General features: G+C 44.6%; 1 long non-coding RNA gene across 1 annotated transcript; it reads right to left on the bottom strand.

The window, feature by feature from the left end:
* Positions 1 to 4360: 4360 nt before the first annotated feature.
* LOC138789022 (uncharacterized) lies at positions 4361 to 14249 on the bottom strand. Its single transcript, XR_011362686.1, has 2 exons — positions 14198 to 14249; positions 4361 to 4537 (listed from the first exon to the last, which is right to left on the bottom strand). It is a non-coding gene; the product is annotated as an uncharacterized lncRNA (long non-coding RNA).
* Positions 14250 to 16148: the final 1899 nt, after the last annotated feature.

The raw sequence follows: 16148 nt of genomic DNA on the forward strand, positions 1-16148 counted from the left end.
GGTAGTGCAAGCCGTGTATACAGCATCAATAAATGCCACAGGACCCCACACTATAGGGAATAGGATTTATTACAACGCGTTTCGGCCCACTCTAGTACATATCGGGGCCTTTCTCAAGCATAAAATCACACTAAACAAAGGTGCTTTAAATACAAAAAGGAGGTTCGCCCGCATCCGCCTCACTTCCGGGTCATCAAAGTACAAGACAAGCGTCACCAAGATAATAATAGTCATAATAACAGACATATTACAGATGAAAAACATAGGTCCTTAATGAGTGTATTGAACATGTTGTGTAATCCCCCTTGTGTGAATACGCTCTAAAATCCTTTTTTGGTGACACTATCACTATCTATTACATGTACATGTTTTATTTTTAATACTCATAGTATTTTTTGTACGCGTTTATCTATTTGAAAAAATGTTGCAATGTAACTAAGTGGGTTCTAACAATGGATTTGTTGTTTATAGATTGGGAACAACAATACACTTATTATCGGGTATTGTTCATGGGGAACTTTAGCTCCTATTTATAGTTTTATAATTTTTTGTCGTATATTCATATCAGATTAATGTCTTAGGTTTTATTATGCTTTTTATACATTGTTTTAGCATCTTGTGATTAGATTATTCGTCAGGGTGCCATTCACGTCGATGTATAGAGTTGTGTTGATCACCACGATGTTTCACACACATTATTTTGGTTATTAACATTAAAATAATTTCCCTTTTTATGTTATTACGTTCACTATTTACATTTATTAACACTAGTCACTTCATTTATTTACACCATAGTTCTTATTGTATTTATTGCACCTAACAGTGTTTTATAGCCAAAACTCGAACACATCACACAATTACTGTTACAGTGTGAATTATATAGCCATTAGTGTCAGAAACCAGTTGCCATTAGAACAACATGGTTGGAGATTACTCACTATAGTGAAACTTGTGGGTGACGGAAAACCGGAAAATCTGAGCATCTTCACTCCGGTGAAAAGCCGCCAGTTGTAAACAGCGTTCTACAGAGAGGACCTTACGCGGGAATCTTGGCCGTGCTGACTGAACAGCTTCGCTAGTACAGTATCTAGCAACATTAAGGGTCCTATTCCATGGGCCGATGGGGGCCCGATCAATAATGTAAACGGGCGCTGATCTGTTTACTGAGCCTATTACACAACCCGATAATCGTTTAGCAAGAGCTCCAGGAACATTGTTACCGATGTCCTTGCAGCCCTTGTTTAAACACCATACTTTACCTATACATGTTGCAGGTTTTCTCCTGTGCTTCTTCTTCCTCCCAGTCCCGTGTGCAGCAACAGCTTCAGAGCGGCTTGTCTGAGCTAACAGGCTGCTCAGCCAATCACTGGCTGCGGCAGTCCCGGGCAGTGATTGGCTGAGTGGCCTATCAGTCCAGACAGGCCGCTCCGAAGCTGCTGCTGCACGCGGAGGACCGGGAAGAAGAAGGCGTGCAAAAGACCTGCAACATGTATAGGTAATGTATGGTGCTTGTGGAATCATTGGTCGCCTGTTGCTATTACACGCAGCGATGCACGGTCGGTGCCCGATGATTTTGGGTTTGAACCTAAATTAATGATCAGCCGATGGCACGACCACCAGCTGATCATTGTCTCTATTACATAATACGATAACGGCGTCATTGGCTACTCAGCCAATCAATAGTAGTGCCAGTTTCTGACGTCATATGGAAGGATCAGAAGTTTTGACCAAAGGGGGGCCAGCGTCTAAGAACTCCACCGATTACTATAACAAATAGCAGCAGCAGTCACCTGAGCACTGGGCCTGTCTGTATCGTCTTCTCTCAGCTCTTCTCAGAACACTGCAAATTCCCGGAAAGGTTATAGATAGTCTATACACATTCCACAATGCAAGAAGGTGTGAGTCGGTGTACGCCTAGGGCACTACTGATACAGAATTGTAGTAGAACCAGTCTCATGATCTTTACCATGCTTACTGTGCCTTGGACTGGTTTACATAGCAACCTGACCCATTGCAAGAACAAACAGAAGAGATACTGCAGCAAAGTATTATATACAGATAACTGAAACAGCAGGTGGGGTTTTTTTTATCCAAAACTTGTTTATGTCTATAGTGTTGGATTTAAAGGAGAAGTCCGTCTGGAAAAAAAAAAAAAAACAGGTGGGGAGGGGGCTGAAAAATAAAACTAGTTATAGTCCCCTGTCCTGGTGCCAGCGTTACAGGAACGCAACACAGCGTTGGTGTTACAGGAACAGAAATTGAATTTCATTTGTTTGTTCGCCATTTCCCCATTGGTTACAATATGTAAGTCCTTGCTATACTTCATGGACATTGTGATGGCTGCTGCAACATCTATTGTGATCTATATAAGTATGTAGAAGCCACGGCTGATGCTTCTCTATGGATGATGCGGAGATCAGCGAATATACGTCTCAGTTTTATAGGCTCAGATATGGCAGGAATGATGTTCATATAACCTTGTATAATGTATTTGGCAACTACTGACATATTAAAGCAGTGATAACCATATTGGGCCACATATGGGGAGTGGGCAGGTGCTCTCGGACTTGGGCAGTCATCCCACTATTCAACTCGCAGATCTCGCCATCAGCGGGACTGTGGGAATCATGTGACCGCAACATGATAGCGCCGGGCGTATACGAACAAATGCATGGGAGGTCCAAACCAAGTTTACCCAACACTATAAGCACCGACTCCTTGTTTTCTTACCGTTTCCACACACTGGATGTATGTTTAACTATTACTATGACTATATATAATAGCACTGGGCAATATACCATTTACCCCCGAAGAAGTCTTGGTCACAGAATGAGTGGGATGTTCCGTCCTGACCCACTGGAGATGTGACAGACCTTTCATCTGAACCGCATTTTTTGCACTTTTGGCCCATGTTTTTTATTTAAACTACATTGGTCGAGAATCTTTTTTGCCATACCGTAGTATTTCACATATCAGGTGCTTTATTACCCTGTCCGTATGATTTATGTATAGTAGCTGCCATGTAACTATTTATCAGTGGGGTCGGCTCTCACTGGGCCGTATGATGGCCGGTGGGGGAGGGGGGCATATATGTTTTTTTAATTATTTTATGTCAAGCATTATATTTCTTTGATTATGGTTTATTTGTGAGGTGCAGTTCTATGTTTTCAGGTTCTGTTGTTTGGGCCCGACACCCCGAGTGTAGATAGAAACATCCGGAGCATATTCTACCTGTCTCATGGGGGTAATTTCAGTGTACTCCTCCTGGGGGTGACAGGACCATGAACTCTCCTCACAATGCGCTCCTGAACTGTCTTAGTAATTTGGGATCTAGATGTCCCTACACCTATGAACCTATATCTTACCCGTCGTGGCTAGTGGCTAGGGACACTGGAACCTGTCCATAATCTAATGGTATTCCCTGATCTCCATATTCTTTTCTGGCTAAATAATAAAGTCTACCTGTCATCATAAAAAAAGACATGTCAAAAGTTTTGATCGGTCCGGGTTTGAGTGTTGAGCTCAGTACCGATCAGGAGAATAAGCGGGATGAGGACCGTACTGCAGCACATCCTCTCCCCGCATTGTATAAGAAAAAAAGGGTCGGGCTCCATAGACTTACATTACGAGTGAGAGTGGACCGTGCTGCAGCACAATCTTCCCCCACTTGTTCCCCCGATCGGTACGGGTGTGAATATTCAGATCTGGACCGATCAAAACTTTTGACTTGTCTCTATGATGACAGGTTCACTTTAATAGACCTGCTCAGGGTAGCTATGCATCATGGGAAATAAGAGAGTTATGTAACCGTGGTCAGACCCCAAATAGTTAAAGGAGAATTCCGGCCATAACTAAAAAAAATCCCTGCAGGCGGGGGCGGCATAATGAAGAATGTATACTAAACCATAGCGCCAAATCACCACCTCTCTGACAGCCGCTGGACTTCATTTCTTCTTTATTTCTCCCAGCTTAGCGGTACGTCACGCCCGGGGGAAAGTACCGACTCAGCCAGTCAGTGACTGCAGTGGTGTCCCGCCTTAGGGCGCCTTTACACCGAGAGATTTATCTGTCAGATTTTTGAAGCCAAAGCCAGGAACAGACTATAACCAGAGAATAGGTCATAAAGGAAAGACTGAGATTTCTCCTCTTTTCAAATCCATTCCTGGCTTTGGGTTTAAAAATCTGTCGGATAAATCTCTCTGTGTCACCATAAGTCTGGATGAGCAGGCACGCCTGAGCCCGGGTCGTGATGTTGCAGGACTGCAGTTTGCCCAATGGGGGGGGGGGGGGGGTACTTACTTTCATTCCTCAGATGTTGGAGCGTGTACACACATACACAAGCAATAACACAGAACAGCACTGGTATACAATACAATGTTTATTATACATAGACAGTTACATCAGAGAGGGAACATACAGGTATTATAAGCAGTGACTATAGGGGGGGACTCTGGGACCAGGAACTCTACCCGGGAGACATTCAGGATTCTGGTGAAGCAGAAAATGTGTATACCCAGTATATAAGGTAACACTCCACCTCAGGGGCGTAGCTAAAGGCTGATGGGCCCTGGTGCAAAATGTTAGCTTGGGGCCCCCCCATCTCCCCCCGATCAGGCAAAGTCCTATCTAACGTTATATCCAATTACTCTAATGTGCCACCATGTTCTAATGCCCTGTCACTGCCTCCACCTCATGTACTGCACTACTGCCCCCTATAGATAATGGACTGTACTGTGTCATTGTCTAATCATTGTATTCCAATCTTTGACTCTCCAGCTGAAAAACTACAACTCTCATCATGAACTGCCAGTTGGAAACGATGGGGGTTGTAGTGCTGCAACCTGAAGAGCCACATGCTGCAAAACTACAACTCCCATTATAAACTATCAGCAGGCATGATGAAGTTTGAACTTCTGCAACCTGGAGAAGTCACCTGATATCACCTGCAGTCCTATGTAACACCACAGATAACAGTGATATCCCTCTGAGTACAGATAATGTAGTAGTCATCTGCAGTCCTATGTAACACCACAGATAACGCAGTGATATCTCTGAGTACAGATAATGTAGTAGATGTCACCTGCAGTCCTATGTAACACCACAGATAACACAGTGATATCTCTGAGTACAGATAATGTAGATGCAGCACAAGCTGGAGCTCAACGCAGTAAAGATACGGCCATAGGACACAGCTTGGGCCCCCAAGGCAGATGTCTGGAGGAGGGGGCGCTGGTACTTGCTGTCATCTGATTAGGTAAGAGGCCCAATCAGATGACAGCATGTGCCAGCGGGCGCAGCGGGACAGATTAGCGCAGCGCTTCCCAACCTTTTCCACCTCGGGGCGCCCCTACTAAATAATGTTCTACAAAATAAGAAAACCGTCATACAGTGACTCACAGGTGACGTCTTCTTTGATCTGAGGCGTCACTTTCCCTTTTCCTCTTCATCCGGCCCAGACCTCCATGATGATTCCTTCCAGATATGTTTCATCCCCTTAGAACCTGCGAGACAAACAATTTAGGCTCCGCACATTTCTAGCAACTTCCTTCCCTTCCTCCCTCCTGTCGGCTCCCATAGTAACTGCGCTGTTTGGTGTAATGTGCAGTAAAGCGAGTAGGAATGTGGGATGCCCCCTGTATGTAGGATTCCCTGCTGTGCCCCCATGAGCTAATAATGCCCCCAGAGGTGCCCCCATACAATAATAATGCCCCCAGAGGTGCCCCCATCAACTAATAATGCCCCCAGAGGTGCCCCCATGAGCTAATAATGCCCCCAGAGGTGCCCCCATGAACTAATAATGCCCCCAGAGGTGCCCCCATGAACTAATAATGCCCCCAGAGGTGCCCCATCAACTAATAATGCCCCCAGAGGTGCCCCCATGAACTAATAATGCCCCCAGAGGTGCCCCCATGAACTAATAATGCCCCCAGAGGTGCCCCATCAACTAATAATGCCCCCAGAGGTGGCCCCCATGAGCTAAAAATGCCCCCAGAGGTGCCCCCATGAACTAATAATGCCCCCATGAACTAATAATGCCTCCAGAGGTGCCCCCATACAATAATAATGCCCCCAAAGGTGCCCCCATACAATAATAATGCCCCCAGAGGTGCCCCCATTTACTAATAATGCCCCCAGAGGTGCCCCCATACAATAATAATGCCCCCAGAGGTGCCCCCATTTACTAATAATGCCCCCAGAGGTGCCCACATGAGCTAATAGTGCCCCCAGAGGTGCCCCCAAGAACTAATAATGCACCCAGAGGTGCCCCCATACAATAATAATGCCCCCAGAGGTGCCCCCAAGAACTAATAATGCCCCCAGAGGTGCCCCCATATACTAATAATGCCCCCAGAGGTGCCCCCATATACTAATAATGCCCCCAGAGGTGCCCACATGAGCTAATAGTGCCCCCAGAGGTGCCCCCAAGAACTAATAATGCCCCCAGAGGTGCCCCCATACACTAATAATGCCCCCAGAGGTGCCCCCATATACTAATAATGCCCCCAGAGGTGCCCCCATATACTAATAATGCCCCCAGAGGTGCCCCCAACAACTAATAATGCCCCCAGAGGTGCCCCCATACACTAATAATGCCCCCAGAGGTGCCCCCATATACTAATAATGCCCCCAGAGGTGCCCCCATACACTAATAATGCCCCCAGAGGTGCCCCCATATACTAATAATGCCCCCAGAGGTGCCCCATATACTAATAATGCCCCCAGAGGTGCCCCCATATACTAATAATGCCCCCAGAGGTGCCCCCAAGAACTAATAATGCCCCCAGAGGTGCCCCCATACACTAATAATGCCCCCAGAGGTGCCCCCATATACTAATAATGCCCCCAGAGGTGCCCCCATATACTAATAATGCCCCCAGAGGTGCCCCCAAGAACTAATAATGCCCCCAGAGGTGCCCCCATATACTAATAATGCCCCCAGAGGTGCCCCCATACACTAATAATGCCCCCAGAGGTGCCCCCAAGAACTAATAATGCCCCCAGAGGTGCCCCCATTTACTAATAATGCCCCCAGAGGTGCCACTAAAAAAACAAACATCCTACTCACCTAATCCATGCTGTGCAGGCAGCAGCTCTTCCTCCTCCTCTTCGGGCTCCATCTTGCGAGCCGCAGGGACGGGACTTCCGGCAGACGTGATGACGTCACATGATCACGCCTGCCGGAGAGGTCACGGCCCGGCCTCCCATAGGCTGCTGGTATGAAGTGCCGGCAGCCTATGGGAGAGAATACAGGAGGAGGACGCTGACAGGTCCTTCTCCTGTATTCTCATCGCTTTGATGTTCCGCCCGCTCACTGTGCTCACTGTGCGGACGGAACATCAAAGCGATCTGTGCATCCCGAGAAGCTGCGTGGCCGCAGCTTCTCTGGATGTTAAAAAACAAGTGGCAAGGGGGGGCCGTGCGGGCCCCCCTAGCGTAGGGGCCCGGTCGCCATGGCGACCCCGGCGACCCCTATAGCTACGCCACTGCTCCACCCAGAGTCGGACTGGGCCACCAGGGAGCCGGGGGATCCCCCGGTGGGCCCCACCCCCTCCTCCCTCTTGCAGGGCCCTTCCCCTAAGCCAGAGAGGGGCCTCCCGTTTGGGAGCTGCCTGGTATCGGGAGCTCCCACACTGCTGGGGTGAGTTAAGCACCGTATCGGGGCCAGTTCTTTCTGTAATCATGGGCCCTCCCCTCCCCCTGCTCACCTGGCTCCCTTACATCTGCTCCCATCCTCAGCGCTGCCCTCTTCCTGCCTGTCACCAGATGCCGAGAGCAGCAGCAGCAGCAGGCCCCTCTGTTCCCCCTCCCCTCTGCAATCACGTGACTCTCCTGTTGCTGTGTGCAGTCGGTGCACAGGACAAGGGGGAGAGGCTGCAGGCTGCCCGGCCTGGCTGGGAGAAGAGAAGATGGAGACAAGAAGACTGAAGCCTCCTGCCCTGCTGAACATGTAAGTGTGTGTGTATATACTTGTCTACCTGTCATCAGTGTGTGTCTGTACATGTGTCATGTGTTTATGCATGTGAGTGATATATATATATATATATATGTATATGTGTGTGTGTGTGTTGTCTATCATGTATATAGTGTATATTATGTAATGTAGTTCTATAGATGGTTTATATGTGTAATCTGCATGCTTTTGTATCTGTGTATCCATGTTGGTGAGTCTGTGTGTGTGTTAGTATGATTAGATGTATATATGTAAGGTGTGTTGTGTCTGCATGTTTGTGTATGTCTATTTGTGTATATATGTATACAGTGTGTATGGCTGCAGTATGTCTATTTGTGTATATATGTATACAGTATGTATGTCTGCAGTATGTCTATTTGTGTATATATGTATACAGTGTGTATGGCTGCAGTATGTCTATTTGTGTATATATGTATACTTATACTGATAGAAATTATTTATTTCCTAAAGTTTTCACAATGCTCTGACAATTAAGGAAATTTAAAATGTAACTTTTATTACTTTCTTTTAAAAAAAGTTTCTTAATCAAAAAAAAAAAAGGAAAAAGGAAAAAATATATATATATTAATAATACAAAGCAGCCATCACCATTCTTCTGTGCTTATTTAAAGATTTTCTTGTACATAAATATTAGAGTTCATAAATATTTACAATTTCGCGGCATAGTGTGCATATTTCTTTTATATATATATGTATTGTGCTTATATTGTATGCACTTATATATTTTTAGCACACTGTCGTAGTTGTTTCGTGTCCCAGTTATCTTTTCTGTCCCATTTCGCTTACTTATGATGTGAAGCAGTCTTATTTTGTGAGCAATTTTTTATATACATACTCTTTTAGAGTTGTTAAAAAATTGTGAAGATTTTAATTTACTTCCCTTTTTGTTTCTCCCGTAGTAGGTATTGGAAGTCCTCCACTTTATATTGCACTGGCCCGACGCGTTTCCTGAACCATTATCCTCCAGGGCCGTTGGGTAAGCTCACTCTCTTTGTGGGACCTTTTTTGCAGTCCGTCTGCACGGCTCTGGTGATGGCCGCACACTAGTCCGCACATCTCGGCTTCCTTTTATACCTCACATAGGTCCGCCTTTCATTTAACAGACAGATCTCTGAACCACTCCGGGTGCAAGCCTTCCAAGGTTTTGACAGACTGAGCTGCCACCCAATCAGGTAAGTCCCGTACGTAAATCCTGTTCAGAGATATACTAGTCCCAGCTGATCCTCATGTGATGTTGTTTTGTTTAGGTCCGTTGCCTGGATACCTGAGACGCATTGCATCCCAAGCCTCGCTGTGGATTCCGTGCTTTCATGGTAAGACTTCTGTGGATTGGAGATGTTATACTTAGTTCTACAAGTGGGTTGCTATGATGGATAGTTGATTCTTAGTCTTTCTATTGTTTTATGATCCATGTATAGTTTATTTTATTTACCGAAAGCTCATATATGATACATAGTCATTGAGGCCATTTGGCCGGGCTGAGTTCATTCTGAATATCCAGCGTGCTTCACACTGCAATAGTCGTTTATCATAGTCCCCCTTTAATACATGCCTTTTCACAACTTCCAGTACTTGACACCTAAGTGCTTGCCAATTTCCACCATGTTGTTCCAGAAAGTGAATGGCCACCGGAGTTGTACGTTTGTTTTTTATATCCCCAATGTGCTCACTTAGACGTTTTTTTAGGGGTCTAAAGGTTTTTCCCACATAATTTTGCGGGCAAGGACATGTGAGCATATAAACTACTCCTGATGTCTCACAGTTTGCGAATTCACGTGTCTCGTAATTTTCCCCTGTACTACAACTTTTAAAGGATTTTCCTGGAATGATATATTTGCACATAGTGCACTTGCTGCACGGGTACGTTCCTGTGGCCCCCCTATAGTGTTGGTCCGTGTTCTTAGGGAGGTAACTGTGGACCAAATGATCCTTCAGATTGCGGCCCCTCCGATATGTTATCACTGGTCTATCAGGTAGGAACTTTGTTACTATCTGGTCCCGTTTTAGGATAGGCCAGTACTGGGTCAGAATTTTTTTGACCTCCTCAGCTTTGACATCATAAGTGCCTATAATCCGAGACACTTGCTCCTCCTCCTCAGATCTTACTTTTGGTCTCAGCAGTTCCGTGCGATTTTTTTGTATTGCCTTCCAATAGGCGCTCCTTAGAACTTTTTTGGGGTAACCCCTTCTCACGAGTCTATCCCGTAGTTCAATCGCTTTTTGTTTAAATTCTGTAAGAGTGGAGCAGTTACGACGTAGTCTCAAGTACTGGCCTATTGGTATGCCAGCTTTTAGTGCCCTTGGGTGACAGCTTTCCCATTTTAGCAGGGAATTAGTTGCTGTTTCCTTCCTGTGTACGGTCGTGTGTAATTTTCCATTTGTGGCTATCTGTATGTCCAAATCCAGAAACACCATCCTTGTCTTACTGATGATGTCAAAGCTGAGGAGGTCAAAAAAATTCTGACCCAGTACTGGCCTATCCTAAAACGGGACCAGATAGTAACAAAGTTCCTACCTGATAGACCAGTGATAACATATCGGAGGGGCCGCAATCTGAAGGATCATTTGGTCCACAGTTACCTCCCTAAGAACACGGACCAACACTATAGGGGGGCCACAGGAACGTACCCGTGCAGCAAGTGCACTATGTGCAAATATATCATTCCAGGAAAATCCTTTAAAAGTTGTAGTACAGGGGAAAATTACGAGACACGTGAATTCGCAAACTGTGAGACATCAGGAGTAGTTTATATGCTCACATGTCCTTGCCCGCAAAATTATGTGGGAAAAACCTTTAGACCCCTAAAAAAACGTCTAAGTGAGCACATTGGGGATATAAAAAACAAACGTACAACTCCGGTGGCCATTCACTTTCTGGAACAACATGGTGGAAATTGGCAAGCACTTAGGTGTCAAGTACTGGAAGTTGTGAAAAGGCATGTATTAAAGGGGGACTATGATAAACGACTATTGCAGTGTGAAGCACGCTGGATATTCAGAATGAACTCAGCCCGGCCAAATGGCCTCAATGACTATGTATCATATATGAGCTTTCGGTAAATAAAATAAACTATACATGGATCATAAAACAATAGAAAGACTAAGAATCAACTATCCATCATAGCAACCCACTTGTAGAACTAAGTATAACATCTCCAATCCACAGAAGTCTTACCATGAAAGCACGGAATCCACAGCGAGGCTTGGGATGCAATGCGTCTCAGGTATCCAGGCAACGGACCTAAACAAAACAACATCACATGAGGATCAGCTGGGACTAGTATATCTCTGAACAGGATTTACGTACGGGACTTACCTGATTGGGTGGCAGCTCAGTCTGTCAAAACCTTGGAAGGCTTGCACCCGGAGTGGTTCAGAGATCTGTCTGTTAAATGAAAGGCGGACCTATGTGAGGTATAAAAGGAAGCCGAGATGTGCGGACTAGTGTGCGGCCATCACCAGAGCCGTGCAGACGGACTGCAAAAAAGGTCCCACAAAGAGAGTGAGCTTACCCAACGGCCCTGGAGGATAATGGTTCAGGAAACGCGTCGGGCCAGTGCAATATAAAGTGGAGGACTTCCAATACCTACTACGGGAGAAACAAAAAGGGAAGTAAATTAAAATCTTCACAATTTTTTAACAACTCTAAAAGAGTATGTATATAAAAAATTGCTCACAAAATAAGACTGCTTCACATCATAAGTAAGCGAAATGGGACAGAAAAGATAACTGGGACACGAAACAACTACGACAGTGTGCTAAAAATATATAAGTGCATACAATATAAGCACAATACATATATATATAAAAGAAATATGCACACTATGCCGCGAAATTGTAAATATTTATGAACTCTAATATTTATGTACAAGAAAATCTTTAAATAAGCACAGAAGAATGGTGATGGCTGCTTTGTATTATTAATATATATATATTTTTTCCTTTTTCCTTTTTTTTTTGATTAAGAAACTTTTTTTAAAAGAAAGTAATAAAAGTTACATTTTAAATGTCCTTAATTGTCAGAGCATTGTGTATATATGTATACAGTGTGTATGGCTGCAGTATGTCTATTTGTGTATATATGTATGTCTACAGTATGTCTATTTGTGTATATATGTATACTGTATGTATGTCTGCAGTATGTCTATTTGTGTATATATGTATACAGTATGTATGTCTGCAGTATGTCTATTTGTGTATATATGTATACAGTATGTATGTCTGCAGTATGTCTATTTGTGTATATATGTATACAGTATGTATGTCTGCAGTATGTCTATTTGTGTATATATGTATACAGTGTGTATGGCTGCAGTATGTCTATTTGTGTATATATGTATACAGTATGTATGGCTGCAGTATGTCTATTTGTGTATATATGTATACAGTGTGTATGGCTGCAGTATGTCTATTTGTGTATATATGTATACAGTGTGTATGTCTGCAGTATGTCTATTTGTGTATATATGTATACAGTGTGTATGGCTGCAGTATGTCTATTTGTGTATATATGTATACAGTGTGTATGGCTGCAGTATGTCTATTTGTGTATATATGTATACAGTGTGTATGTCTGCAGTATGTCTATTTGTGTATATATGTATACAGTGTGTATGGCTGCAGTATGTCTATTTGTGTATATATGTATACAGTGTGTATGTCTGCAGTATGTCTATTTGTGTATATATGTATACAGTATGTATGTCTGCAGTATGTCTATTTGTGTATATATGTATACTGTATGTATGTGTGTGTGAAGTTCACACTTTGGAGGTCCAGTTGTGCCGGAGATCCGTGAGGCTTGGGCTCTGATCAGCTGATTCAGGATTCTCACATCAAAGATGATAGGTGTTGTAGTAGATATAACAGTAAGACTTTAATCAATGGATGACGTGTTTCATCAAATGAGATCATCAGATCTATTGAGGATTCCCTTAGAAACATATTATCCATTGATTTGTCTTACTCCTACGTCTACTACAACTCCTATCATCTGTGATGTGAGAATCCTGACTCAGCTGATCATCGCCCAAGCGTCACGGATCTCCTGCACAACTGGGACCTCCAGAGTGCAAACTTCTTCTCAACTATTGTACCGATTGTATCAAAAATAAAGATATAAGCAGCAGACACAAGTGGGATAATGCCCCCCCCACCAGACTGCACCCCCTCTGGAGCAGCAGCAGTAGTATCAGTGATAGGTAGGATTATGCACCCCTCATCTGACTGCACCCCCTCCGGAGCAGTAGTATCAGTGATAGGTAGGATAATACCCCCCCACCAGACTGCACCCCCTCTGGACCAGCAGTATTAGTAATAGGTAGGATAATGCCACCCCCTCACCAGACTTCACCCCCTCTGGAGCAGCAGCAGTATCAGTGATAGGTAGGATTATGCACCCCTCATCTGACTGCACCCCCTCCGGAGCAGTAGTATCAGTGACAGGTAGGATAATACCCCCTCACCAGACTGCACCCCCTCCGGAGCAGCAGTATCAGTGACAGGTAGGATAATACCCCCTCACCAGACTGCACCTCCTCCGGAGCAGTAGTATCAGTGATAGGTAGGATTATGCCCCCCTCATCTGACTGCACCCCCTCTGGAGCAGTAGTATCAGTGATAGGTAGGATTATGCCCCCCTCATCTGACTGCACCCCCTCCGGAGCAGCAGCAGTAATATCAGTGATAGGTAGGATTATGCCCCCCTCATCTGACTGCACCCCTTCCGGAGCAGGAGTATCAGTGATAGGTAGGATAATACCCCCTCACCAGACTGCACCCCCTCCGGAGCTGCAATAGTAGTATCAGTGATGGGTAGGCTTATGCCCCCTCATCTGACTGCACCGGTGAGGCTCGAATAAACAGTCATGGGTCTCCTCTGCTGGAGATTGTAATAGAGGAGCAGACTAGATGGTCATTCTTTCCTTCATCTTCTGATGCTGTGTTCACACATGACATTTTTTATGTGTTTTTACAGCAATATTGTCGGAATTTCATTAAAGTTTCTACATAAGTGGTGCAGTTTTACCACAACTGCATAAATCAGTAACAACTGTATAAGTGACTGGCACTGCACTAGCGTTGCTGGTCACATACACAGCTCTATGCAAAGTCGCTGTACTAACGTGAAAGGTTTGGCGCTGATTATGTCTTTATATGTTGGGTGGGCCCCAAGAATCAATTTCCCTGGTGGGCCAAGGTACCCCAGTCCGACACTGGCTCCACCTGTAATCTCCATCCATGTATACAGAGTATTAGCTGTTTATATAATTTTAAGCACTTTGATTTGATGCAGTGAAACTACAGTATTACTGACTGTTACCAGCTGGAAACCATCAACAAGAAGCTCCACGTTCTCCGATCTTGGTGTTGTGAGATCTCATAGCTCCACGGCGGGTATCATAAGAGGATCTGTCTCTCTACTGTAACATTACGGAAGAAGTTTTGATTGGTCGGGTCCTGTTGCTAACACCCCAATTGATCAATTCCTCTGCATATCTGTATACCATACATGCTGCTATGACAGTGATACGGCCATCAGGGAAGTAGTCAGGACCAGGAACCCCCCCCCCCCACCCCCGGCCTCAGAGTAGTTGTATATATCACTGTGTATTCAGACACTGAAGTGATAACTAGCTGGAATATAGAACCAAAAGCCGCAGCTACTCAGGAAACTCCACTATTCTCTGCTCATAGTACTAAATCCATATGACTAAAAGGTCCATCACCAGCAAGTCATAATAACAAACAGAGAACATAGGCTATAAGAGGCTATAATATATCAAAGACCAGAATTGTCTAGGTTCTCACAGGGTTCATACTGATTGGATCCAGCGGCTTTAGCTCTTTGTTTAGCACCATAAACAACACAATGAACACGTCAAATAGCTGTGCATCATAGGAAACCTTCCTGGTTATTGTTCCAAGTTTCAGTGTTGATGAGTTTTGATCCACAAGAGATTATTACAAATCTGATTGCGGCAATCGGCCATTACTTGCTGGGGTGTCAGATATGTCTCTGAAATAACAGGGTGTCCTGAGACTTCTACCCTGTACATAGGATGGCAAAGAGCCGAGGAATGGAAACAGGGGGAACATGGAAAAATGGTACAATGCCTAATCCTTACACAATGTATCCCGGGGCTGGCTTTCAATTTTTCATAAAAATGTAATAATTTTTCATTTTATAATTCTCACTGACCTAACTGCATGGGGTCCTGTAACCAATGATAAATATACACCTACTGCAACATGAAGGGGCTCGGTGAAGGTGGCGGTGAAGGTGTGTAAGTGTCTGATGGGGTCACACAGCTCATAAAAGGACAGCTGCCCGGCCTCATAATCCAGACAGATCCTGACTCTATTACGTACATCAGCTGTCTGTGTCTGTGATTTTAAGTTGTAAGCAGAACTGCAGCTGCTAACTATAATCTAATACCATCCTACACCTGGGGAGTGTCTGGCTTCATAAAGTCAGACAAAACAAAATTTAACCTTATCACTGTATATTCCATTTAGTGACAGCAAGCATATGCTGAAGGACTACTAAGGGTTAACTGTGTACTTGATTTTCTGTACAGTCGGTCTGTCTCAGGTTTCCTCCCCTCACTTTGGCCTATCAGGACCTTAGCTCAGTCTGAATTAAAGGCAAGAGTAAGGATTATAGCAGTTGAGGTTTCCAATGTATTTTATTGTAGCCCATAAAACCAACATGTGAATCCCAAGCAAAGTCCTAGTCTAGGCCAAGGCATTTCTGGTTATGCACCCTTAGTCATGGCTGGTTAGGTATGTACTGACCTGGGCTATAAATAGAGCACATGCCCCTCCCCTATCAAAACGTGGTGACATATACTGGAGATTACTGGTACAGAAAAACACTTCTGGGTTTGTTAGCTAGTCACCTACCAGGTGTCCTATACTAACTCTGTCCCTACTCCAGCGGCTCTCCCTGTCAGCTAACAGAATGCAAGGGAATTGAGCATCAGGTGACTTGGGTCTATGTACACCCAGGTCACCTGATTCAGCCGGCCAATCACTGCTAGACCAGCAACCAACATATCCGCAGCACAGCAGGGTGTCCAGCCACTTCTCCGCATGTTTATTGGCTGATTTAGGGTAGCTTCACGCGTACTGTATCGCAGCGGATTTTCTGCTGCGGATCCGCTGTGATACTGTA

This window comes from Dendropsophus ebraccatus, chromosome 1 (assembly GCF_027789765.1).
Source record: "Dendropsophus ebraccatus isolate aDenEbr1 chromosome 1, aDenEbr1.pat, whole genome shotgun sequence".
Classification (NCBI taxonomy): domain Eukaryota; kingdom Metazoa; phylum Chordata; class Amphibia; order Anura; family Hylidae; genus Dendropsophus; species Dendropsophus ebraccatus.